The sequence below is a fragment of the Scyliorhinus torazame genome, chromosome 14, assembly GCF_047496885.1.
Source record: "Scyliorhinus torazame isolate Kashiwa2021f chromosome 14, sScyTor2.1, whole genome shotgun sequence".
Lineage (NCBI taxonomy): Eukaryota > Metazoa > Chordata > Chondrichthyes > Carcharhiniformes > Scyliorhinidae > Scyliorhinus > Scyliorhinus torazame.
This window is the reverse complement of record NC_092720.1, coordinates 219,107,933-219,116,849: the sequence shown is the minus strand read 5'-3', so window position 1 is coordinate 219,116,849 and position 8,917 is coordinate 219,107,933.

The window sequence follows — 8,917 nt, the reverse complement described above, 5'->3', positions numbered from 1 at the left end:
TTCTTTACTCAGAGAGTAGTAAGGGTGTGGAATGCCCTGCTTGCAACAGTAGTGGACTCGCCAACACTAAGGGCATTCAAATGGTCATTAGATAGACATATGGACGATAAGGGAATAGTGTAGCTGGGCTTTAGAGTGGTTTCACAGGTTGGCGCAACATTGAGGGCCGAAGGGCCTGTACTGCGCTGTAATGTTCTATGTTCTATGTTCTCTTTGCTCCAGCTGTTTGTCTCTGTCCTGCACATTCAAACTTGGCTGTTTGAATTCCATTCAGGCCTTTCTGTCGTTCTGACTGTGGTTCAGTTAAAGTATCCAATTGTATATTGGCCATTTTACCACAATCATTTCTCCGGGGTCACTGTAGGTTCCCACTTAATACAGTCCAGAGATCCCTCCATGGAAATGCAACCCCAAAGTTAGGCCATAATAAGACCATGAGGCAGAATTGGCCATTAGGCTCATCGAGTCTGCTCCGCTATTCAATGAGGTCATGGCTGATCTGATATAATCCTCCACTCCATTATCCTGCCTTAGCTCCAAAATCCTTGATTCTGGACTGGACTGTACGCAGAACAATACTTTTCACTGTAACTTGGTACACGTGACAATAAAACAAATTCAACAAATCCAGTCAAATCCGATTCCCTCGCTGATTAAAAATCTGTCTATCTCAGCCGTGAACATGCTTAACGACCCAGCCTCTACAGCTCTCTGCGGGAAAAAATTCCACAGATTCACTCCTCTCTGAGAGAAGAAGGGCGGGAATCTCCCTTCTGGGGACAAAGTCCCCAAGCCCGCCGGATAACGGGCGAGAATCACTCCGGACGGGGTGATTCTCCATTTCCAGGGGGCTAGCAGAGCCCCGGCCTGTGTCCAGCAGCTCTGGCCGCCGGCGGGGCCCTGCTAGCCAGACCGCGCGTCCGCGCAGGCGCATAGCGGCCGCAAGCGGGTCCGCGAATGTGCACGGCGGCCCACCTCGGCTTGGGCGCCGCCGACATGGCGGAGCCATACAGCAGGCCCGCGCGGAGGAAAGTAGGTCCCCCACAGATCGCGATGGCCCACCAATCGGTGGCCCCCGATCGCGGGCCTGGCCACCGCTGAGGCCCTCCCTGGAGTCAGATTCCCCCCCCCCCCCACCACGACCGCGGGTCCCAGCTCCCACCGGGTGGTACCACATGAATACCGCGCCGACGGGAGTTCCGTGGAGAATCGCCGCAGGGGCCTCTTCCAACAGCCCCCGACTGGCGCCACGTCAACCGCACGCATGCGACTGGCGGGTCCGCGGAGAATCGCGGATGCGCCATCGGCCGGGTTGCCGGCGTGAACGGCTATTCTCCACCCCCGCACCGGGCGTGATTCCGACGTGGAGGGTTGGAGATTCCCGCCCAAAATTCGTCATCATCTCTGTCTTCAATGGGCCACTCCTTACTCTGAGATGGTACCCTCTGTTCCTAGTCTCTCACACACAGGGAGCATGGTAGCACAGTGGTTAACGCTCCTGCTTCACAGTGCCCGGGTCCCAGGTTCGATTCCCGGCTTGAGTCACTGTTTGTGCGGAGTCTGCTCGTTCTCCTGTCTCTATGTGGGTTTCCTCCGGGTGCTCCGGTTTCCTCCCACAAGTCCTGAAAGACGTGCTGTTAGGTAATTTGGACATTCTGAATTCTCCCTCAGTGAACCCGAAGACGCGTCGAGATGTGGCGACTAGGGGATTTTCACAGTAACTCATTGCAATGTTAATGTAAGCCTACTTGTGACAATAATAAAGATTATTATTATTCTATCAGGGGAAACATCCTCTCAGCATCTCCCCTGTCCAGCTGCCTGAGATTCCTCTCTGTCTCAATCAGGTCACCTTTTATTCTTCTAAACTCCAATGGGTACAGGCCCAACCTACTCAACCTCTCCTCATAAAAAAATCCCCCCATACCCGGGATCAACCTGGTGAACCTTCTCTGCACTGCCTCCAATGCCAGTGTCTCTTTCCTTAGATAAGGGGACCAAAACTGTTCACAGCAATTCGAGGTGATGTCTAACTCGTACTGCCTTGTACAGTTTTAGCAAGATTTCCCTATTTTTCTCCTCCATTCCCTTTGAAATAAGGATCCACATTCCATTTGCCTTCCCCAGTACCTGCTGAACTTGCACGTTGTTTTTTGTGATTTATTCACGAGGACCCCCCCAATCCCTCAGTGCTGCAGCTTTCTACAGCCTCTCTCCATTTAAATAATATTCAGCTCCTTTATTCTTCCCACCAAAACATTTTCCTACATTATATTCTATCTGCCAAGTTTTTGCCCACTCCCATACCTGCCTCTGTCCCTGTGTAGACTCTTTGTGTCATCCTCAACACTTGCCTTCCCACCTATTTTTTGTTATTTGCAAACTCGGCAATTCTTAATCAAATTGTAAACATGACAACAATTAACCTTTAAATGGTACCTCCCTCTCCTGGAGAGGGGGTCGGGGGGACGGGGACGTGGGTCATCCATGAGACCCAGTGTCCATTTCTTCACTTCAGCGTTCAGTTGAATTCACAAAGAGGATCCAGTTTCAGTGTCAAGGATTCTAGATCAGTGATCAGACAGCGGGGGGAGGGATTCTCCCTTAGCTGCCGCCGAAATGGTGAAATGCGATTGGGCGGAGAATAGCTTCCAACGCCAAAATCGCGGCAGCCGCCGATTTGACGCCAAATCGTGATTCTCCGTCACCTCAAAAATGGCGTCAATGCATTTCACTCCGCACGCAGAGTAGGCACCGTTTGCATATCATTAGCGGGACCGACCCGGTACCCTCCAGCACCTCCGCGATTCTCCAGACCCGGTACCCTCCAGCACCTCCGCGATTGTCCAGACCCGGTACCCTCCAGCACCTCCGCGATTGTCCAGACCCGGTACCCTCCAGCACCTCCGCGATTCTCCAGACCCGGTACCCTCCAGCACCTCCGCAATTCTCCAGACCCGGTACCCTCCAGCACCTCCGCGATTGTCCAGACCCGGTACCCTCCAGCACCTCCGCGATTCTCCAGACCCGGTACCCTCCAGCACCTCCGCGATTCTCCAGACCCGGTATCCTCCAGCACCTCCGCGATTCCCCAGACCCGGAACCCTCCAGCACCTCCGCGATTGTCCAGACCCGGTACCCTCCAGCAATTCTCCGTCTCTGATGGGCCGAGTGGTTCACTTGTGCTTTTAAAAATGGTGAAACCGGCATCGTGGCTGCTGAGGGAGAGAGAGGGGTACGGAATATGTCCATCATCACCATAGGTTACTGACAGGTTGCTGGCTGGGGCCTTCTGCCAGGGCCGGGGGGAGTACTAGGGGGTGGCTAGGAGATGGGCTGTAGGGTTGGGGTGGGCGGGCACAGGACACCATTGCCGCAGCCGGCAAGGCCGCCACGTAGCTGCTCCAACCGCTGACTGCCCACTTTGAACCTGGTGCCAGGGGTCGCATAGGTGTCCCCCCAGGGCACCCCCCCCTGAGTGCCCTCTGGCCCCAAATGACCCATCAGCTGTCTGGGCACACTCCAGCACAACCAGTGCCATGGTTTTGTCTGGAGTAAGTATGTGTGGGGAGTGTAATGTGTATGTGTGGCTGCAGCTTGTCAGCCTCCCGAGTGTCGAATCCCGCACCGTTTTTCATTGGAATAATTGTGTTCCACGAGGCCCCGGTGCTCGGCCCTGAATGGAAGCGGAATTGGTCCAGGGGCGGCGCCGCTTTTTCTGTCGTAAAAGTCCACAGATTCTCCGCGGCGTCAACACTTCGGGCTGGATTCTCCCATTTTGTGGCTAAGTGCCGACGGCGGCATGGAAACCGTGGCGTTTTCGACGCCAAAATCGGCGCCCAATCCTCACCGATCCTGGGACCGGTGCAGGGCCAGCAGCCGCGGTGGGTGAAACTCCCGGCTCCCACGACACAAACGGCGGAGGAATGGCCGGGTCCGTGACGCGCAGGCGCCTGGCGACGACCAGCTTTAGCTGCCGATACGGCCCCGCCAGCCGTGCGCGGAACAACCTGCCAAATACTGCCCTCATGGCTACCCCATGGACACCCCCGGCAGTCCCCCCTAGCCCTCGCAGAAGCCCCCCCCCAGCCAGCAGCATGCCTCCCGGCCAACTGTGGCACCGCTGGTCACAGTCCGCAGCCCCCACTCCGGGTTCCCAACCGCTGAGACTACACGTCCCCCGCGCGGTGGGGAACTCGGCCCATCGGGGGCGGAGCATCAGGGGAGGGCCTTCCGATGGTGCGTCAATGCAGGCGTCTCCGCCCAATCGCTGATTTTGATATCAGCGTCGGGCAACGGAAACTCCCACCCAGGGTCGCCACAATGCATCATAGACCCAGCATCAGCGCACGACACCATGACTGCCCAGTGAGAATCCCTCCATCCATCACACCAGCTTTTCCCAGTGATGGATTCGGTTATCAGGTTAGTGCTGTGGATACTATTGACTCGCCTCCCACTCCACAGACCCAAGTGAAACTTAATAACAAATGAGGAGTCCATTATGTGTGCTGGCTCTGTGACAGCAACTCAAAACTAATCCTACTGTTGTGGTGGACGTCTCCCATCTAACCACAGGAGACCCTGGGACAGGTTGCAATGGTTTATTCATGAATCAAACATGGAGTCGACTACCCCAGAGAAACCTCGGAAGCAGCACCCTCCTCTAATACAGCCCACTCCCAGGTCACAGATACACACTGTGTTTGTACAGTTAGTCAGCACACAGAACATTGGTTAAAAACCCCATGTCGTCGACAGAGGTTTATAATTAAGCCTTCGCTCAGAAGAAGGACCATTATCTCCTCCTAGCTGGAGACTATCTGCTCTGACAGAAACAACCAAGGCCTTGCTGGAGGTATCTTGCTGATCTCAACCCTGCGGTGTGCACAAGGTTCACTGCTGTGAAAAGGGTTTGAGCTCCAACCCTATTTTATTAAATCTATTCATTTACCCTAACTCCACTCATCTGGGGCGACATTCTCCGACCCCCCAGAGGGTCGGAGAATGGCCGTTGGCCGCCGTGAATCCCGCCCCCGCCGGTTGCCGAAGTCTCCGAAGGGAGAAAAGTCGGCGGGGCGTTAATGTCGCCGCTGCCGTCGGAGAATGTCACGGGTCTGCGCAAGGCAGCCGATTTTCGGCCTGCTGATATATTCCCTTCCGGATGGGCCGAAGTCCCGTCGACGTGATGACCGTTCACGTCGACGTAAATTAAACCTCCTTTTCATCGGCGTGACCCTGTGCTCCAGGTTCACGCCGACCAGCGTGGAGGTGAGTGACGGCCTGGGGGGTTGGCTCTGGGCAGGCGATGGCGTGGCTGCAGTCTGAATGCGTGAGGAGAGGTGTGTCTCGGGTTGTGTGTGTGTGTGTGCGTCGGGTGGGGTGGGGTGGTTAGAGTAGGCTGGGCTCCGGGGGAGTGCCGGGAGGGGGTCCGTGCCGGGGTGGAGGTTGGGGGGGGGGTCCGTGCCGGGGAGGGGGATGGGGGGTCCGTGCCGTGGTGGAGGTTGGGGGGGGGTCCGTGCCGGGGTGGAGGTTGGGGGGGGGGTCCGTGCCGGGGAGGGGGATGGGGGGTCCGTGCCGGGGTGGAGGTTGGGGGGGGTCCGTGACGGGGTGGAGGTTGGAGGGGGGTCCGTGCTGGGGAGGGGGATGGGGGTCCGTGCTGGGGTGGAGGTTGGGGGGGTGGGTCCGTGCCGGGGTGGAGGTTGGGGGTGGGGGGTCCGTGCCGGGGAGGGGGATGGGGGGTCCGTGCCGGGGAGGGGGATGGGGGGTCCGTGCCGGGGTGGAGGTTGGGGGGGGGTCCGTGCCGGGGAGGGGGATGGGGGGTCCGTGCCGGGGTGGAGGTTGGGGGGTGTCCGTGCCGGGGAGGGGGATGGGGGGGGTCCGTGCCGGGGAGGGGGATGGGGGGGGCCCGTGCCGGGAGGGGGATGGGGGGGTCTGTGCCGGGGAGGGGGGTGGGGGGGTCCATGCCGGGGAGGAGGATGGGGGGGTCCGTGCGGGGGAGGGGGATGGGGGGGGTCCGTGCCGGGGAGGGGGATGGGGGGGGGGGTCCGTGCCGGGAGGGGGATGGGGGGGTCTGTGCCGGGGAGGGGGATGGGGGGGCTCCGTGCCGGGGAGGAGGATGGGGGGGTCCGTACGGGGGAGGGGGATGGGGGGGGTCCGTGCCGAGGAGGGGGATGGGGGGTGTCCGCGCCGGGGAGGGGGATGGGAGGGGTCCGTGCCGGGGAGGGGGATGGGGGGTCCGTGCCGGGGTGGAGGTTGGGGGGGGGGTCCGTGCCTGGGAGGGGGATGGGAGGTCCGTGCCGGGGAGGGGGATGGGAGGGGTCCGTGCCGGGGTGGAGGTTGGGGGGGGGGGGAGTCCGTGCCGGGGTGGAGGTTGGGGGGGGGGGTCCGTGCCGGGGAGGGGGATGGGGGGTCCGTGCTGGGGTGGAGGTTGGGGGGGGGTGTCCGTGCCGGGGTGGAGGTTGGGGGGGGTCCATTCCGGGGAGGTGGATGGGGGGGGGTCCTATGCCGGGGAGGGGGATGTGGGGGGGGGTCCGTGCCGGGGAGGGGGATGCGAGGGCAAGTGTGTTGGTCAACCTGGCCAGCTGCCAGCCTCCAACAGTTGGACCCATGCGGTCCATGCCACCTGGCTGGGGGGAGGAGGGGATATGGGCAATGATGACATGTCGTCGTTCCCCTCCCCCCCCCACCAGGCCGTTATGTTTTCCGATCACCCAGCGATGTTGGCCGCCGTGGTGGCAGCCGCTCATGTCTATGTTGCCCTGGATGAGGAGGAGGAGGAGGAGGAGGAGGAGGAGCGTGCCAGAGAGGCGGCGCAGGCTGCCGCAGAAGGACAGGCGGCAGCCGCCCAGGCTGGAGGGACACCTGACCGACAGGACGAGGAGGGGGAGGAGGACGTCGCGGCCCCACGGCAACGGAGGCACCCGAGGGCGCCCCGTGTGTACCGGCCCCGGCAGTCATACCAGGACCTCACGGACCGGGAATGCAGGAGGAGACTCCGGATGAGGCGGGAAACCGTGGCACACATCTGCCACCTGCTGGCACACCTGTCACCGCGTGGCACTGGCGGGGGACACCCTTTCCCCGTGTCCGTCAAGGTTATGGTGGCTCTGAACTTTTTTGCAACGGGGTCATTCCAGGCACCGAGTGGGGACCTGTCCGGCATATCGCAGACATCGGTGCATCCGGGCAGTGACAGATGCCCTATATGCCATGGCGCACCGCTACATCCGCTTCCCCGTGGACCGGGCCAGCCAAGATGCCCGGGCCGTGGGCTTCTCTGCCGTGGCCGGGTTCCCCATGGTCCAGGGCGCGATCGATGGGATGCACGTCGCCGTGCGGCCACATGCAGATAACACGGCCTTGTTCACCAATAGGAAGGGGACCTATTCGATGAACATACAGGTGGTCTGCGACCACCGCATGATGATCCTGCATGTCTGCGCCCGTTACCTGGGCAGTGTATACGACTCATACGTGTTGTCGCGGTCATCCATCCCCGGCATGTACGAGGGACGCCATCCCCGGCTGAGGGGCTGGTTGCTGGGCGACAGGGGCTACCCATTGCGATCGTGGCTGATGACGCCTATACGGAGGCCACGCAATGAGGCGGAGAACCGTTACAATGATGCCCATGTAGCGACAAGGGGAGTGATAGAAAGGTGCTTTGGCGTGCTGAAGATGCGTTTCAGGTGCCTGGACCTCTCTGGGGGCGCCCTCCAGTATCGGTCAGATAGGGTCGGCCGCATCATTGTGGTGTGCTGCGTCCTGCACAACATAGCCCAACAGAGGGGCGATGTGCCGCAGGCAGAGGAGGGCGGAGTGGAGGAGCAGCAGGAAGAGGCGCAGTCCTCCCCAGATGAGGGGGATGGGGGTAATGGTCAGGGCAGACGGGGTAGACACAGGCGGGTGGCTGTCCACCGTTAGCGGCTGGCCCAGCGGGCACGGGACAGACTGATAGCCGCCCGCTTCACTGACTAGATGGGCGTGGGAATCGGGTAGTATGGCCACAGACCGCACACCATGGCAACAGTCGACCACCCACACCCCACACCCATCCACCCACCCAGCACCCTCACCCCCCTCCCCAACCCCACCCACCCCACCCGCATGCACACCCCCCCCCATTGCCGATCCACCTGCGGCACAACGGGCCGGGCTCACACAGTTGCGGGTGGACGCGTGTCTATTGCAGGCCATGGAGGATGATGACAACCCGTCCTGCGGTGAGCTCCTGGCTCTACATCGTTGGACTATGTCTGACCCATGGCCACAGTACCACCATCCACCCGGACCATCCCTGCATGCGGCTGTGACACTGCAGCGCACGGTCCCGTCCTCTGCCCGGGGGATGTTGATGGCGACCCAGGGGGAAGGGGGCAGACTCACCTGGGGCTGAGGTAAGACCACCCCTCACACACACACTTGCACTCAACGTACATGACACCCCCGCACGCTTTGGACAGAGCACAAAGGCAGCTTCTGTAGGTGTAACATTGACTTTAATAACCAAACGAGTTCATGCACGTGCCCTAGCCCCTAAAACTCATCTGTGCCCTTCACCTGTGCCAACTTACTCAGTGTCTAATTGTTTGGCCTTACGGGCCCTTTGACTACGTCTACGTGGTTCCCCAGACGGTACAGCAGAACTGGAGGTGGACTCCTGTGATTCCTGCCCTCTGACACTGGATCCCTTTGGCGGCCGTTTCCTGGGGCGTCCTGGCCTAGATGGGCCAGGCTGCGGCCCGGGCGACTGGGATGGCGAGCCGCCAGACTGTCCTGCCCGTTGCCCACCCGATGCACCTGGGACGGAAGGGGGGGAGTTCGAAGTGTCGCGGTGTACCGGGACCTCCCCTACAGGGGGAGCCAGGACGGACCACACCACCTCCTCCTGCCTCGGGGTGCCCGATGGCCCCCA